General features: G+C 46.2%; 1 protein-coding gene and 1 long non-coding RNA gene across 2 annotated transcripts in view; one reads left to right on the top strand and one right to left on the bottom strand.

Annotated features, from left to right (window-relative positions):
• On the bottom strand, positions 1-2,372 carry LOC115289868. The gene is made up of 2 exons (XR_003907847.1): positions 2,215-2,372; positions 1-1,516 (listed from the first exon to the last, which is right to left on the bottom strand). It is a non-coding gene; the product is annotated as an uncharacterized LOC115289868 (long non-coding RNA).
• The window catches only part of B3GNT2 (UDP-GlcNAc:betaGal beta-1,3-N-acetylglucosaminyltransferase 2), a 27,221-nt gene continuing 12,734 nt past the window's right edge, over positions 1,856-16,342 (top strand). Inside the window, exon 1 of the mRNA XM_029937452.1 lies at positions 1,856-2,102. The gene's annotated coding sequence lies outside the window, so the exon portion shown is untranslated. The remainder of the gene's footprint in view (positions 2,103-16,342) is intronic.

The raw sequence follows: 16,342 nt of genomic DNA on the forward strand, positions 1-16,342 counted from the left end.
AACAGCATAGAGATATCTTTATTTAAACCAAGGAACATGGACTCACGATTAATTATTTTGACACAGAATGAAAGACATAGGCTTTGTCTATTAATTTGTACTTTCTGTATCGTTCTTAAAGGATTTCTAATCTCTATATTTCTTTTTAAATGTTTTACTAGCTTTCTAAGTTAAAAGAGTTAATACAACTTGAAAAATACAAAACTCAAGAGTCAGTAATGGTACAAAATTCATCTCCTCCCTCCCCTTCCCACACGCCAGTCCCACACTTGGGGTAATGGTGGTTAGAAGTCGGGGTGCATCCTTCTTGTTTTTCTATGAATACACAAAAATCCAACTTGTTTCTTGGACTGTTATGTCTCAGTCTTAGGAGATTCATGTGATCAACATAAAAGCAAAAAGGTCTGAAGGCTGAAAATCAAAACTTACCCAGATCTGGCTCTGAATTCCCTCTTCTAGAGGAGTGTGCACCCACGTGGCTCCGGGCATCCAGCAGCAAAGTGTTCTTTTGCTCGGAGCTCGGATAAGAGTGAGGACCCACAGTGAAGTGGGCTGAGCTCACAGGTGCCAGAATTCCTACATTTGCAATTCCTTCCCCTTCGGCTAATTCCGCCTCAGAAAACCTTCTGAGAAATGCAAATATTTGAGGGTGTAGTGTCCTTAATTGTACAGTATGGTTATGTAAAGGAGATTTTTTTCCTCCCGAAGAGATAAGGATCCAGAGAGGGAGGTGCTCTCAAGTGCACCTCCCGCCAGGTTTGCCTCCAGGCGGAGTACGCGCCGGGAGAGCTGGCTGTGCTGGACATTCCAGACCTGGGCGACCTCCCCATCCGGTCGCGCCGGGCTTACCTGGGGTCCCCCAAAGTTGCGGTCCACCTTAAAATGCAGCGCTCCGGCGAGCGGGGGCGCTGGGCTGAGAGGGTGCGTCTACGGTTCCAGGTGTTTCGGCCAGTGTTATGTCGTAGGCGCCAAATCCTCACCCCGCCGAAGGGAGCCGGAGGTGTGCACGTCAGAGTTCAGACATTGGGGCTCTTCCCAGGTATCCGCCCAGCCCCTTTGGGCCGCGGCGCGAGTTGGAGAGGCAGGGTCTGTACACGTTTTTCTGGCTTTCAAGAGGCGCGTGGAACCTCGAGGAAATTCTCTGCAAGACACTGCAAGGAGAACTAAAACTCCCCCTCACCAATTAGTGGGCGGCCTCATAAATCCGAAGATCTGGCGGCAATGCCAAGTAGGGCACCATTGTAGGCCTTGGGCTCTAGGGCGTCATTTGGGTATCTGAGAGGTGGCGGTGGGTAATGACCACGAGGGCAGAGAGCAATGGTCAAGTCCCATTCTGGCCCTGGTTCCCCTGGAACTCCGGGTTTTCCCGGGGCGCACGCACCCAAACCCTTGAACGGCGGCTACGGTCCTGTCCAGGCCCAGTTACAAACTGGTTCTGGACATGAAAGGTCACTGGAGTCCTCCCCAGGCCATGTGCTTAGTCCTCCAACATCAGACATACCGCAAGAGGGGCGACCTGCAGTTGGAGAGATTTAGGTTAGACCGGGTTTGGAATATGGTCAAACTGCCGTGTTTTTCCGAGGGGGTCTGCATCCTGGGGTCCCCTTCCCCCGGCTTAACTCTACTACCCACGTGTACCCCTGGGGGCCCCAGAGGGTCCCCGGAAGGGAGGAGAAACTCGAGACTGGGCGAATCTTGGGCGCCAACTCTCACTCAGACAGGCTGGCACACGGCCTTCCCCAAACTTGGGGCGCCGGGCCGCTAGCCGGGCTGGGCGGTGACGTGAGGGGCGGTGCCGGGCCTGATTGGCGCGGGGGACGGGGCGAAGGCGGGGCCGGATCGGGGCGACCTGAGGCGGCGGCGGCGCCTGGAGCCGGAGTCGGGAGTGAGAGGCGCGGTGACAGAGGCGGCAACAAGTGCCGGAGACGAGCCGTGCCGGTGACTTCCCCGCCGCCGACACCACTGGGCCGCCCGTCGCAGTGCAACGCATGGAGCGTGAGCGGCGGAGGTCTCCGGGCTGAGCCGCGCGGAGCGGCCGGGACGTGGATGCGGCCGGGATCTCCCGCCCCCGCCCCGCAGAGCAGGAGCTGCTCCCGGACAAGGTACGGCCGGGCGGGTGTGCCCCCTCCGCCCTTCCCTTCCCCCACCGCCTCCCCCGGCCCTCTCCGCTTCCTTTCTGTCTCTGCTCCCGGCTCCCCACGGCTCCACACTGACCCCTCTGCCCCCAATCCAGATCCTCGCCGGTTCCGGCGTCGTCCCGGCGCCCCAGAGGAGGAAACCATTCCTGGGTGGCTCCCGCCGCAGTTAGGCGTCCCCCGTTCTCTCTACCTTCCTTACTCTAAAGGAGGAGGGTAACAAAACCGGCAGCAACGTGTCTTTTGAGTCTCTTGCCCTCTTCCACCCCCACCCCTACGGGGCCCGCGGACTTCCCCCCTCCTCGCTGCACCCCAACTTCCGGGGGAGCCCGCGCGGGGTGATGCAGGCATTGCGAGAAGGCATGTGGGGCCCGAGTCCTCACCTGGCTTCCACGGGCTTTTTGGATGGGGGTCTGTGCGTGATTTCGCTCTCGCACCCCTCACCCCACCCTCTCACTGCGCTGGTCTCGAGTGCCGCATGGGGAGATCAGGTGTTTTGTGAGCGAAAGAGCCGCCAGCAGCCACTCCCCACCCCCATCTGCCTGCCGCTGCCACCTCCGGGTCCCCAAAGGCTGGTTTCTGTGAAACTTAGGGAGAACCTTTGCTTTGACCTCTAAAAAAATGTTCCACGCTGCCCGTGTTGAATGATTAACCAGGCTACTTGCCTGGGACCTGGGGAGGGGGATGGGTGGGTGCTGCCGGGAGCTGGTAAGGCAGCCTTTGCGAAACCCCTCGCTGGAAGGGTGGGCGTGGGGGCGCGGGGTGGGACCCCGCTGGGGCCTCGGGCGGGGGTCCTGGAGGCTGCCCCGGGACGGCAGGCGGATCCTTGTGGAGTCAATAAAACCAAGTCACCTTAATTTCCAGGCACTTAGGGCAAGGGAACCCCAGAACCCATTATCTCCCCACAAGTGTCACGGCGTGGAAGCATATCTCTGTAAATAATACATTTTAGATCTGGGCGAGGCGGCCAACTCTCCTCCTTAAAACGTATTGGTGATACGTTTGTCTTTGCTTCCCTACCCCTCATGGTCTCGTGAACCTTCCCAACTTAGTAGCAAGATAGTTTAGGACAATTATACTATCTTTTCCTGCCCCTCTCTGTTGGAGCCTTGGTGTAGTTCAGATTGCTAAACCAGTTGGTGAATATGGGTGTCTGCTTGTTATAACAAATTCTTCCGGTGTATTTTGCCTCGGGAGGTGGCCAAGGAAGTCAGGATTGGGACTAGGAAGGAGGGGGGACCCGAGCCTAGTCTAGTTGAAGAGCTCTGGAGCCTAGCTGTCTGCTGGTCGCGCCCATGCGGATCTGACAGCTGACCCCGGTGGGAGGACAGTGTTGGGCGGTCACTTCTTCCCACTGTCCTAGTTCTCTCTTCTCTTTCTTTTGAATAGAGGCTATTAAGCCTGGTGGAATTTGGGAGAGTGTTACAGAGTCCCTGTGCTCTTAAATCAGATGAGGTTTTAAGACTAGGGAAGTGCAGAACCCTATAGAACTCTCTACCCAGTCAAGCTTTCTGCCCTGCCCAGCCTTTACCAATGCCTTTATCTTTGGCTCTAATGTTTGAAGTTAGAATGTTGAAACTTTTTCAGTTTGAAATACTGCTTTTTCCTTTGGCCATCTCCCAACAGCAGGGGCTCACTGCTCTTCATTTAGTTTTTGTGTAGAGGACGTGATGCAAGACCTAATTCTCCAGAACCGTTCAAGTTCCCACCCTTACTGTTCACTGGTCTTGATTCTGTGACATACTGTTCTAGTGACCTTGGGCAGGTTGTTGATCTTCTCAGCCTGTTTTCCTTAACTGGTTTTGGAGATGGTAACGCCTGCTGTACAAGATTGTTTCTGAGGACAAATAGGATAATGTTTGCTGAAGTCCTGGCTCCGCATCATGGGAGTCAAGCACTTAATAAGTGGTGGTCATTGTGTAATCGGTATAGAAGTTCCTCTAGCCATCAACTTCCCCTTAATATACAGGGTAACTGGGAACCGTTCAGATTTGTCTGACTGAAATCAGCCAAATTTGGCAGATGGAGGTAAAGTCTATAAAGTCCAGGGAATGAAGTAATCTTTTGATGAAAATAACCATATGCTTGTAAAAATTAGGATTTTTTTTCTGGGTTTCTGATGGATAGCTGAGTGATGGTTTGTACTTTTGGAGAGTTTCTTGTTTAAAAACACACAACTTAGATTTTTCTAATTCTAAGATACTACAGTTTTGCTAAAATAGGAAAATGGAACTGATAATTCATGGTCAGTTTTTCACTATACAATTTGTTCAAATGTGTGTCATATTTTCTTTAGCGGTACATTGGGAATAAAGGAGTTACATTAGGAAATAAATAAGAATGTAAAAGAATGGATCATTCTGCTTTACATGATGCATTGTTGGTATAAAGCTAAGATGTTCTGGATACAAATGTGTGGGGCTTTTTCAGCTGATTATGAGGTAAGAGTAAAGATGAATCCATTGTTGCTTAGAGAAACTTTGAAACTAAGTTTTAATGTTTTCTGGTAATTTTTTTCATTTGGTTTGGTTTGTTTTAAACCATAATTTAGAGATCCTGACCCAGTGCCGTGAATGTACCGAAGCATACTCTGTTCTTAACATACTGGGTCAGTGCTTTTAATTGTAACTTGCTTAATAGCCACAATATTTGACTTTACTTAGGTTTTTTGACTGTTTTATTGGACAATTTGTTAAAGAGTTTAAAAGTTAATAAATGCGAATGGTTACTTTTATAAACTTTAAGATTCTTGCACCTGGGATAATATTTGGTTATATAATCTCTTTCAACATGTCCTATCTTGGTGTATAAAAGTTACCAATAGTGAAAAATCCTCCAAAGGCCTTTTGGTCTTACATGCAAATAATCAGAGATAGCTAAAATCATTTCAGTCAGTTGCCTGGCAATTTTAGTGCATACAGAACGTTAAAATATGAATTAAACTGGTCTGTGACAGTTTGAAAGTTAGATTTCCTGGCTGACACAATCGAAAGTACCCATTAAGACCGTAGTACATACACCCAACAGGTACTAGATACAACTGTGTCCTCCCCCGCCCCCTACTCCCGGTGAAGGGGGGGTAACTGTGACTAGGTGCTTACCGAAGATGTCTCCAAGTTGTAGGATAAATAAATTCCTCTCTCTGGAGAGGCAATTACTGTTTGAATAAGATGTATATGTGTGTGGTATAAATAAGACTTTGAGAGAATTGATGTAATAATTTCATCATCACCTAGTGGTGATGAGGCTTTGCTAGTCTGAACAGAACTTCAGTGGGAAGAACTTGTACTTAATGGAGAATTTGCTATCAGGGCATATGTGATACAGTTACTTTACTACTGGAAAAAGTTAATTGCACGGACCAGTTTTCTGTGTGTTAGAACACTAAGCTGAGATTTTGCACTTACTGTGTGTTGCTTCTACTGACAGCTTTACGATCTTTGCCCATCAGCTTTGCCTTCTTGCCTTAAGTTTTGTAACAATTCAAATTGCTTCTGAGAGTTAGCATTCTTGATAGTTATAACATGTCTTGAAATATTTTGTATAATTTTAGCTTTAGGTATTTCCATAGATAACTTTGTTACAAATGATTTTGTGTGCATCTGTTATTCTGATGTGGCTACAGAGGGGAAATTCCCAGTAGCCAGGAAATTGATACTTTCTACTTTTCATTCTGTGGCATGTAAAAGCAGGTTTATTGTTCTAGTGTCTTCACTCTGTGATTAGGATGTACACTGCTTACCAGAATATTTTTTTAAAAAAGTGATTATCTGAGGAAATCAATTCTAGAGTGTGGCCAGGTTCTGTCAGAGTGGCTCCTTGGTGGTTTAGTGGTTAAGAGTATGATCTTAGAGTCAGTCAGATGAGGATTTCAAAAAATTGTTTTAACTTGAAAGACAACATACAGGAAAGTGTGAAGTGCCCTGAGACTGTGTGCATCTCCTGAGTGTGTGTCCACCACCTCGCTCAAGAGGTAAACATTTCCAGTGCCCCAGAAGTGCCTGTGCCCCTTCCTAGTCCGTCTCCACCCACTAGAGGGAACCGTTTTTCTAACTTTCATATATCATCTTAGATGTGACTCCTTTCATGGAGATTGGTTTTGCCTGTTCTTGAACTTAATATAAGTGGAATTACAGAATCGTACAGTGTTGGGGTTTTTGTAAAACAGGTCTGGTTTTGAGTTGCATTTTTGCCACCGTGTGACTGTGGTTCCAGTGACTAAGTTACTTAACCTCTCTGTGCGTTTTTTCATTTGTGAAATGGGGAAGATAAAGCTCTGTCTCAGATTTACTAAGAAGATTCATATGATCATACATTTATGATATCTAGCACTGTATTTGACATATGCTTTCCATGTCCCTCTTTTCTTTCTTTAAAGAGGTGACAACTAAAGCAACTGTATTTTCCTCATTTTAATGCCATTTCTTTATAAAACTTATGTTGGTCTTTTATGAAAGAAGCCAAGTCTTTGTCGATTCAATACTTTGTTGATGTGCTTTCAGCTTAAATAAGACATATTATGTCTTAATAATTGATCTATTATTTTTATTGACATTTCCTTTATAAGTCATGAAATGACAGTCACTGAAATGTCCCGCCTAGAGCTGATTAGTCCCTTGGCAGTCACCTGTGTGGAATGAGCTGTGGTGCAAAGATGACAGCTTCCGCTTGATTATGAAGTCTATGGAAGAGTTTAGATAAGAGGCCCGGAATATCCGGAACAAGGTTTACTCCTTTATAGTTTATGAAATAATAATTTCAGAAGTAAAAGCACATGACAAATTGTTATGCTGAGATGACCACATACTCAGACAAACCATTTAAAACATTTTCAGCTTTTATAATCTTCTGGGTAAGCGGTATTATATATTCAGTGGTCTCCTGTTCCCAGTATTTTGGTGAGCTTTTTGGATACTTTGTATTCTTGGAGCCATTCTTTACATGTAATGTGGGGCGCCTGGGTGGCTCAGTCACTTAAGCATCCGACTTCGGCGCAGGTCATGATCTCATGGTTCGTGGGTTTCAGCCCCGCGTTGGGCTCTGTGCTGACAGCTAGCTCAGAGCCTGGAACCTGTCTTTGGATTCTGTATCTCCCTCTTTCTCTGACCTACCCCTGCTCACACTGTCTCTGTCTCTCAAAAATAAATTTAAAAAAATTAAAAATTAAAAAAAATTTTTTTTAATTAAAAAATGTAATTTGGGTGGTACTCTGGCATTCTTTCTAAAAGTCCTTTTTTAAATAATGTTTATTTAGGGAGAAAAATTAAGGTAAGTTTAAGGAAAATAAAGTTAATGCTGCCATCTCTTAACTCTGTAATGACTGTTAACTTGGTTTGAATCCTTCTAGGTTCTTTTCTTTATATCTGTACACTTTCGGACAGGGCTTAGGAAAAACACATTGCTGATACTTTAAGCAAATTTAAAACAAATTGGATGGTCTGCCTAGAGATACCTGACTGAGAGGGCAGAAGGCTTTGAAGGCTTGAGTTCAAATCTGTACCCAGCCTGGCCCCTACTTGTAGCCGTACCATTGTCAGGAGTGCTGGACATGCAGTCCCCCAACTCTCCATTAGAACCCCTGTCCGCCACATGACAGCTGCTGAGAGAGAAAATCTGTGCTTGGAACCCTCTTCCCCCTAAGACCTCAAGATGGTATGTAATCACAGGAGCATTTTGTTCACTTAGCCAGCATGCATTAACTGAGCACTTAGTGTACGCCTAGCACTGTGCATGGCCCCACGTGTATTCCTAGATGGGCCAGGCCGAAGTTCTTGCCCTTGAGTTAGCAGTCTGTGACACCTCTAACCTGGAACCTATGAAAGACTGCTCTCGTACAGGTGCAAGCAATGTGCAGTTTTGAAAGAAAGGCTTCCTGAGGAAGTGGTGTTTGGACTTAACCTTCGCGGATGAATTAATAACTTTTCAGAGGGCAGAGAAAGGAGGGCAAAGGCAGGTACTGCAGGCTTGTGGTAGTGTGTCAGGGAAATAGCAGGTGATTTCATGGGTTTGGAGGTCTGGGTGTTTAGGAAAGAGTAATAGGACACGGTGCAAGCTCAGTGGCCATGCAGAGAAGTGGCACTTGATAGCTAATGGAGGTCATGGGAGCCATGGAAAGTTCTTGTGGAGAGGATGTGGTGACATCTCAGGGTCAAGCTTGCATGTAGGAAGATGAGATGGATGCAAGGCAGGTGTGATTATGGGCCTGGGTCATTTTACAGCTTCCTGACGGGGAGCCTTTTTTCCAGTGTAGCCCTACAACAGTGTATTCTCTGAAAGAAGGTGGAGGAATCTTTAAAATTGAAATTATCCTATATGCTTCTTGACACAGTAGCTCCTACTGTTTCTCAGAATAAAGCCAGAGTTCTTCTGTTACCTACCAGACTGTTGGTTCATTTACTGCAGCCAAACTGGCCTCTGTGCTGCCCTGCCTCTGGCATTTACACTGGCTGTTCTCTCTTCCTGGAATTATCCTGCCCCACTCCTGTGACCTTCTCTCTGAGAAGAGAGGTTTTGTCTGACTGTCATCCCTAGCATCTGCACTGCCCTTTATATTTTGTGTTTCTTCAACCTTATGATAATCGACCACATAACTTTATTCTTGGCTATTTTTTAAATGTTTTATTTATTATTGAGAGAGAGCATGAACAGAGGAGGGGTGGAGAAAGAGCAACAGAGGATCTGAAATGGTCTCTGCACTGGCGGCAGTGAGCCTGATGCGGGGCTCGAAGTCATGAACTGCAAGATAATGACCTGAGCTGGATGCTCAACCTCCTGAGCCACCCGGCACCCATTGTTTGTCTGTTTTAAGTACTACTCAGTTAACATAGGTGCTTGATATATATTGAATTCAGTCACTTCACCAGTCTTTCTGGGGGAAATCTGAGGGCCCAAACCAGGCCAGGGATGGTACAGGATTAAAGTGTGAATATGTGATATATTTGAAAGAGAGTGAGAGATAAAAAGCTTCATATGGGTGGGGTGGGATTTGGAAACCAGTATAGCAAAGTGTGAAGGTGGTGAGCTACAGATATAGGTACATTGGGGAGCTTTTTAACATTTAGGATATTGGAGGCTCTAGCGGTGTCTCAGAGTGTCCAGGGGACAGGAGCAAGAGAAGACCCAGCAAAGGCTTAAGCCCAGAACTGTGGCTAGCACCCATTTTGGGGCAGGGGGCCAGGAGCAAAGCTGCCAAGTGCAAGAGAACCAGGAAGAGAATCCAGGTTGGGGGGTCTTGAATTTGAAGTGAGGGCATGTGTGGTGGTTAGCAGTGTTATATGACCTAGGAAGTCAGGAGAGGCCGAGGACTGAAGATTCTAGAGGATGAAGGGTATTGGGAAGGTCCAGGCTTACAAAAGGGCATGATGAGGAGCAGAGCCTTTTCAGGATACTGACAGAAAGGAAAGAGAAGCTTGCACCTGGAGCCGCTGGGAGAGTTTGAAGATGAAGGAGAGTGTGGAGATCCACCATGGATACACGGGACTCCCCGCTGAGCAGCAAGGGCTGTCACAGGGGATGGTAATCTTAGGAGGGCTGGGGAGTGACTTACTGTCAAGGGGAGAGTGATCCTTGTGGAGAACTTGAAGTAGATTTTGGTCTCAGAGCTGACTTCAGGGGGAAAAAGAAAACAAAAACAAACAAAAAACCCCAAACACCTTTGTAACCGCGGCAACCCAACTTAGCTCCTCCCCCTCCCTCATAGGAAAAAACCTCTGCACTGCCAACCTTACATGTTGATTGTACGCACCATAAACTAATCTATGCTTCAGAATTCTGTTGTTTATTTTCTTTGAAAAGCACTTAACATCCAAGTGCTTCTGAACTACTGCTTTTTTGAGTCGTGATCAGAGAGTAACACAATAGTGTTCTTCAAACAAACAAACAAATAAATAAAACAACCTTCAAGTCTGGCTCTAGATAGTTCTTTGGGAAGCCTAGCGATATTTTTAGAATCAAATATATTTGGTTTAGCATTGAAAGGGTCAAATTGGGTTTGTCACAAATACCATCTTTTCTAAACATTTAACATTGGGAACTAAAGAGATGTATTTTGCATTTATTATTTTGTGGCTGAATTTGACGCTTACTTATAAGGAGCTTTTGTAGCTTTTATTCTTTATAGTAAATGAGATGTAGCCATTTTATTTTTCTTCCCATCACCACATAAGGAAATATTTTCTTCATGTGAACTTAAAATATCTCTCATGAATACTCCTATTTTTAACTGAGTGTTTCTCTTTTGAATTTTTTTCCTTAGGTTCTGATGGATCCTTTAAAAAAAAAAAGCTCTTTATAATGGAGATGTTCAAACTAGTACAGACACAGGGAGTGATAATAATCACGATGCCTCAGGTGCTGTCACTGGTTTCAGCATGACATTTCTTTTCTCGTCCCTGCCCCACGCATGCATGGGAGGTTACGTGGGCAGCAGCCAGAGCAGGAGGGCAAGGCCAGCTACCCCTCCACATCGTCAGTCCGACAGGTAGAAACCATGAGAGTGTGTCAACCCCATGAGGAGCGAGAAGCAGGCAGAAGGTGGACCCAGGGAGACCTGGACTGCTACCCTCCCTGATACTTCCAAGTAGATGATAGCCTGTGACATGTGAAGGTGACATTCACAGATACACTTAAACTTGGATGATTTGAACTGCTTGGTCAAAGAGGCCCAGTGTCTAAGCTGTTGTGTCCTGTGCTCTAGAAGTGAGCAAACATGTGCTCTTTTATTTTGGCAACATACATTTTTCTTGGCGGGTAGCCAAAGAAAGAAGCGTTACCATTTCGTCCCTTTAAGTACGTGGACCTAAGTCTTGGTCAAACAGCCCCCCTTTTAATAGAACATTTGGATAAAAGGCCAAAATATCAGTTTTGATGGTAGGTACTTTAAATCCATATGATTTATTTTGATATTTGAAAAAGCAACTTAAAAACAGTCCTCAGGCTCCTTTTAGTAATTTTCTTAAAATTTAACATTCAAGGAGAGGAGAAGAGGCAGGAAAGGCAAAGGAAGCTAGGGGAAGGGAATTGAGGGGGGCATTTTGCTTGTTTGGTACCCCATTCTGAAGTTGCCACCCTGGGGTCACTTGTCACTAGAAAGGTTGTCTACTGGGACGAGGATGGTCCCTGACTCCGGAGAAGAGGTGGCATCCCAGGGGAGCCTAGTTTAATTGGATAGTGTGTGTGTGTGTGTGTGTGTGTGTGTGTGTGTGTGTGTGTGTAGCAGCGCCTGGCACTCACTCGCATGGTCGGTTTGCTTCCATCTCATGGCTACACCACAAGTGTTGTGCTGCTGTGCTGCTGAGAGTGAGGAATGGGTTCTTGGTAACTAGTTCCTGGTACTCTTTTTGAGAGCCTCCAGTTTGTTGAGGGGGGGGTCCTGAGTGCCAGGAGGTAAGATTAAATGCAGTGTGCACTGAGGGAATCAAGGATGTCCACATGGAGGAGGCGGTAGAGTTTGAACCTCTGCCTTCAAGGATGAGGGTAGGTTTGAGAAGCAGAAGAATGGACTTGTCAGGCTGGGAAAAACTAGCATGGACAGGAGTTGTTCTTGAGCGGTGCAGGTGCCCAGGAGTTCTCTGGGAGGGGACTTTGAGGGTAACACGCTTTGATCTAGGATGGTCTTGGGAGAATGCTTAATGACGATGGGGATGTCTACCTCTCTACTCTGGCCAAGAACCACACAGTGCCATGCTTGTCTTCAAGTTTGGCAGCAGGTGGGATGAACTGACAGGCTGAGAACCCATCTGGGTTCCCAATTCCTGCCACTCTCACTCCCTTCACTCTCCATCTTGGGAACCTCAGGCCAATTTTTGGAAGCGATTGACCTGTCTGTAAAGTAAGGATACCTCAGTGATGGTTTCCTAGACTCAGTATCCAGTTGGGCCCTTGAAGTACTCCCTGGCATGTGGACAGTGAATGGGTCGGGGCCGGTGTTCAGTTGTCAGTTTGTCTTGTTATAAGGACAGTCCCATTCTTTCATTTCTTGTCTCCCTTCTTCCCTCTGAGATATTAGATCTGTTGATTATTTCTCTTTTAATATATCGTCACTGAAATCTCTGTACATGCCAATTCTGTACAACTTTCTGTGGTTTTCATGCATGTTTTTAGAACAGTGAGTCAGGCAGTTAACTCAAGGCTGCTCCTCTAAGAAACTCCAAAAGAGTATGGCCTACTTCCAGAAGCATTTATACAAAGTCAGTTTGATAACTTAGTTTATATAATGGGATTGTGTTTCTAGTCCAGTAATTTATGCTTGTGCATTTTTATTAATTCGTAATTGTCTTTCAAACCTTGGGCCTGTGGCTGTTTATAGGTTTATTTAATCATATTAGACTGTTTCCTGAGCTGTCTTCAGGTGCTGTACTGCACTGAGATGACATGACACCAAGTTCCTGTTTTCCTGATGGGTGAGGGGTGAGGCATCGAGGGGGAAAGCATTGGAATTGGGAAAGCCTTGGGACCCTTAGGAAGAGCACTGACCTGGACTGACAGATAGCTGGGGGCCAGATAGGGTGCTCAGGGTGGTGGGAGTGGAGGGCGTTGGAGATGTAGCTCCTGTGTATGAAATTATTCAACTGTGACTTGTTTAGAGTAATGTTCACTCTTGATCATAAGGATCAAAAATATAACAAATTATGTAGATAGTTCTTGTTTCTTTATTGTACCTCCCCTTTTATGTCCTCCTTTTCCTCCTTAGATTCATTGACTAAACAATATATTGTCTGAGTGGCAGACATGAGAGATACAGACATTAATCTGGCCTAGCCCTGTCCTTGAGGCTCCCACATCCTGTGGGTGTGTCAGGCTTGTTAACCAGGAGGTGTGGGGGAGTCAGATAAATGTGTGTGTCAGGTGTTCCAGCAGCAAAGGGGAAGTACCACAAAGATCAGGATGGTACCGCTCCAGGCAGTGCTGGGGCAATTGGTCCTTCTGCCTTTTTGTTTTTTAGTTGAAGTTGTAGAATTGAAGCTGTAGACCATGAGAAAAAGACTTTGTCCCTGATGGTAATTCTCACTGCTGGACTCACTGTCCTGATTCTGATTGTCCCTGTGGGGACATCGGACAAGACAGCCTCCTGATACTTCATTTCCTCTTCTGTGAATGAGGTGGTTGGAGTAGATGAGCTATAAGGCCCTGGAAAGGAAAGTCTTACAGCTTCTTTCTGATCATGAAATTGGCATATGATCTCTGTGTGGAATGTGTGTTCTTGGTATGGAGAAAACCAGTGAAGGATGAGATAGTACGGTTTGTGGCCAACACTTGCTCTTTGATCATCTCTTCTGGTGTGGGCTGGTGTCCTTTCCTCTCAGAGCCAGGGGAGTGGAGTTGTAGGTCAGATTAGTCCTAGGCACTAACCTGTAGCAGGATGGAGGGCCGGGCTGGGATCCTCGCTTCAGGCTGTGGTGCTGGAGGGGAAGGGAACCAAAAGGCTGCATTTTCTCTGTGTAAACAGCTCTCACAAGAGTTTGAGTGCTTAGACCAGTTTCACCCCCTGCCAGTCTCTCATTCTGTAGTGTGGACAAATTCCTCATACATCTGCAGGAACTTCATCCCTATCAAGGAAGGTGCCTGTGTTACCAGACCAGAACTCTGGCGCCTCAAACCAGTGAACGGTTCCCAACAGGCTGTTTTGTCTACGTTACTTCCTTCTCATGCTGATTCAGATTTTCATTTCTAAATTATTATTTTTTTAAGTCCAACTTTATATAGGGATTCTTGACATCTTCTTGAGCATCAGTGTTGTGTGGTAGAAAGAATAAGAGCTTAGTCTTAGAGTCAGGGTCCAGGGTCCAAGTGTTGGCTCCACTGGGATAAGCTCCATGACCTCAGACTAATTGCTTCACATTTTTGAGCTTGTAGAAGATTAAGTGAGATGAGAATCACCAACATAGGATAAGGGGAAAGGGCATGAGGAGTAGAAAAACCAGGAAGGAGGCACATTTTTTTTTAAAGTGTAAATTAAAACAGGGAGATGTCCATTTTTTTAATAAAGATTAAAAAGGACAGCATCCATAATCAAATGTGAATGGCTCCATGCTCTTGGGTGTCCAGCGAAGATAAACCAGTTCTGATTTTTCCTTTTGGCGGGGAGATGGAAGGGAAGGAGAGGAGAGCAATTTGATTGGTTTCTAAATGACTTTAAAAATTTGTCTTCTTTTGGGGCACCTGTGTGGCTCAGTCAGTTAAGGGTTCAGCTCTTGGTTTCAGCTCAGGTCATGATCTCATGGTTTGCGAGTTCGAGCCCACATAGGTCTCTGCTGACAGTGCGGAGGCTGCTTGAGATTGATTCTCTGTCTCCCTCTCTCTCTGTCTTTCCTCTGCTCTAAATAAATTAAGAAAAAAATGAGCAAACTTTAAAAAAATTTGTGTTCTTTCTGTAGTTTTTCCAAAGGAAGTAATAAGACAAAAAAGATGCATTTATGAAGTTGTTCATCAGGGTTTTTTAAATTAAATTTTTAAATGTTTATTTTTTTATTTTTTTAATGTTTATTTATTTTTGAGAGAGAGAGAGAGACAGAGACAGCATGAGTTGGGGAGGAGCAGAAAGAAAGAGAGACACAGAATACAAAGCAGGCTCCAGGTTCCAAGCTGTCAGCACAGAGCCTGACACAGGGCTCGAACTCACGAACGGTGAGATCGCGACCTGAGCCGAAGTTGACGCTCAACTGACTGAGCCACCCTGGCACCTCAATGTTTATTTTTGAGAGAATGAGAGAGACACACAGACTGAGTGTGAGTGGGGGAGGGTCAGAGAGAGAGAGGGAGACACAGAATCCGAAGCAGGATCCAGACTCTGAGCTGTCAGCACAGAGCCTCTTGCCGGGCTCGAACGCACAAACTATAAGATCATGACCTTAAGTTGGCCCCTTAGCCTACTGAGCCATCCAGGTGCCCCAGGATTTTTTTTGAATATGTGGAAAATCACAAACAACTCCTTGGTAGTGACTGGTAAGCCAGAACAAATGCCTGTGTTCCAACAGAGCTTTACGAGAGATCTGCCCATAGGAGACAGATGACTCAGATCATGCTCTTTCCCCTGTGGACTGAATTTGCTTTACAGAAATTAAATCTCCGTGAATGCAAATGCCAACTGTATTTCTCATAAACATGGACATCCAATTCGAAGTTCTTCCTTTTCCTTTATTTAATATTCCTGTGTGATTTAGTCAGTTTTCTTTTCTTCTTTTTTTGTAAATAGAGGGGCTGTGAAAGAAAACACATTCCTACAGTCTCTCCAGCAGCAGCACTTGTGAAGTTAGGCGTGGCATGAGTCACCCTCTTCTAGCAGTGAGGCCCTGGGCCCACCAGCACTCACTTCCTCTTCCCAGTGTGGCCTTGGCGCCCACCTCTACCAGTCCACTGTACAGGACCCATGTTTTATAACCTTTCCTCCCAACTTCAGACTCCAATTAAAGTGCTGTGGTTGGAAATGAATTTGGGTTGATGATCTAGAGACCTAGAACCTGTGCCAGTTTTTGTGTGTTGCCTGATATGTGAAAATGGATCAGGGCCTTTAAATATTTTTCCTTGGCCTTCTATAAGTTGAGACTCTGAAGAGGGTGCTGCAGAGGATGCAGAGGAGTAGAATTTTCCTTCCTGGATCCCAGTGTCTAGAACCAGGCTCCTAGAGAACCTGCTGTTTTTCTTGCACTCCTAGTTGCCTACAGGGCATGGCTTCTTCCAGCTCTGGCAACAGTGGTAGGAACGGGAGGCTGGGCCCAGCCCAGGCCACTGCTTCCCTGGCTCCTCTTATTAGCCCCGTGTGTATTCATACTCGGGCCCCAGGATCCCGGGCATCTAGTGAACTGGCCGCCCAATCTTTGTCTCAGGTGGCGGCCATGAGCTGCTCCTGTCCAAGCCGTCCATTGACATGCTAACCTGTCACAGAAGGGGGGGTCTCCCTACTTCCTTGTTCCAGCAACACCCTGGATTCCCTGTGTGTGGTGACCCCCTCTCCACCTCATTCTCCGCATGCCCACCAGCAGCCTCAACGGTTTGTTTTCTCTCATCCTCCTGTTGGGAGCTTTGTGCCTGCACCCCAGGGGCTTGTTCCTGCTCTCCTGGTGACTGGACCATCTGTGGCCGGGGAACCTGGGAACTTTTCTGCCACCCATAGCTTCTCAAATAAGCTCTGAACCTGTCTCCCACATTTGTCCTTTCTCTGGTACTTTTCATCTGCCAGAGCCTACTCTGTAGAGATCTAGTCCATCCTA

The sequence above is a fragment of the Suricata suricatta genome, chromosome 4 (assembly GCF_006229205.1).
Source record: "Suricata suricatta isolate VVHF042 chromosome 4, meerkat_22Aug2017_6uvM2_HiC, whole genome shotgun sequence".
In the NCBI taxonomy this organism is placed as follows: domain Eukaryota; kingdom Metazoa; phylum Chordata; class Mammalia; order Carnivora; family Herpestidae; genus Suricata; species Suricata suricatta.